The following is a 1,749-nucleotide window of genomic DNA, read 5'->3' as shown; positions in this document are numbered from 1 at the left end:
AGGAAGAAGATACAAGAGGGTAATTTCGACAGAGTGGACTGTAGCAGAAGAGATTGCTTTAGTTTGGGATATCAGAGAAGTTCTCCATGAGCAGAAGCCATGAATGGGGATGAAACTGATAAGAATGAACCAGCCGTATGGGGAAAGCCTTAGATGTAAAATGAACCCTAAGTACAAATGGGTATGGTGAAGACACTAAAAAAAGGCCAGGGATGAGGCAAAATAAACCAGAGGAGGACGAGAAAGAGATCAGGTTGGGGACGCTGCAAGGCCAGAAAATACTGGGATGGGTAGGCCACGGGAAGAAGTTTGGATTTTATTCAAAGTGTATTTGGAAGCCACCAGTGACGCTTATGTGGAGGAGTATGATGATCCGATTTATGCTTTAGAAAGATCACTCCAGCTGCTAAGTGTAGAAGGGACTCTGAGTAGGGAAGCAAATGAAGAGGCAGAAAAACGACTTCAGAGGTTATTGCAGTAACGCAGGGAAGAGATCATGGTGCCTTGGGAAAAGGTGGTTGCAGTGGAGATGGTGGGCAAAGGTGGGATTTAGAATATATTTTTTTTAATTTTTATTTTTTAAAAGATTTATTTATTTATTTTACAGCAAGAGAGAGCATGAGTGGGGGGAGGGGCAGAGGGAGAGAGACAGACTCCTGAAGCAGGGTCCCCGCTGAGCATGGAGCAGGATGTGGGGTTCAATCCCAGGACCCTGAAATCATGACCTGAGTGGAAATCAGAGTCAGACGCTTAACTAACTGAGCCACCCAGGCGCCCCAGAATATATTTTGAAGCTATAGCTGATTGGTGGGTTAGATGATGGGACTGAGGGAAAGAGAAGAATCTAGGAGGACTTCTGAGTTTCTGTCCTAAGCAACTATGTGAACAATGATGGCATTTGCTGAAATAAGTAACACTTGGAGAAATGAATGCTGGGCATTTGGGGCAAGCAAGGGTTCTGCTTATGCCATATTAAGTTTAAAATACCTATTTGACATCATTAGATATTAAATAGAAAGTTGAATATGCAGGGGACCACAGTATTCCATTTCTTAGATTTTTGGTCCCTTTTAAATTGAAGCATAGTAGGTAAAAATAATGTACAACACAACTGGAAGTTTGCACTTTAGCTAACTGCTCTGTGGACCTTTGGTTAAAATGTCTAAGAAATTTTTCTGGATTGGGACGCTTGGGTGGTTCAGTCAGTTAAGCATCTGCCTTTGGCTCAGGTCATGATCCTGAGGTCCTGGGATCCAGCCCTGAGTCTGGCTCCCTGCTCAGTAGGGAGTCAGCTTGTCGTCCCTCCCTCTCCATCTGCCCCTCCCCCCCGCTCATGCTCTCCTGTGCTCTGTCTCAAATGGATAAATAAAATCATAAAAAAAAGAAATTTCTCCAGATTGGGTTCTATGAAAAGTATGTGTGCATTTTACTTTTTGTGGAATTCAATCTGACACTGAGTGTGGGTATTTGATAAAAGACTCAAATCACTTATTCATATGTCAGCATGATGCATCCCTTTATTCTCCAATGTCCACTAATTAACCTTAAGTAAATAGAAATAGACAATAGTTACAATATTTTAGTCTCTCTAACCTGGCCAGAAGCTCAAGATTAGAATCCATTCCTTTCTAGAAATTCCAATCTTTTTATTACTAACTTGGTATTTACCCTCAATACATCCTGAGCTAACAAATTTGGAAGAGTGCTTCGTAACTAATCAATTGAAACCTACTGAATTTAGAATTTCCA

This window comes from Eumetopias jubatus, unplaced genomic scaffold, assembly GCF_037043125.1.
Source record: "Eumetopias jubatus isolate StellerSeaLion01/CBP00866 unplaced genomic scaffold, mEumJub1_p1.0 scaffold_13, whole genome shotgun sequence".
NCBI classification, from domain to species: domain Eukaryota; kingdom Metazoa; phylum Chordata; class Mammalia; order Carnivora; family Otariidae; genus Eumetopias; species Eumetopias jubatus.
The sequence above is the reverse complement of the archived record's forward strand: the minus strand, read 5'-3'. Positions refer to the sequence as shown.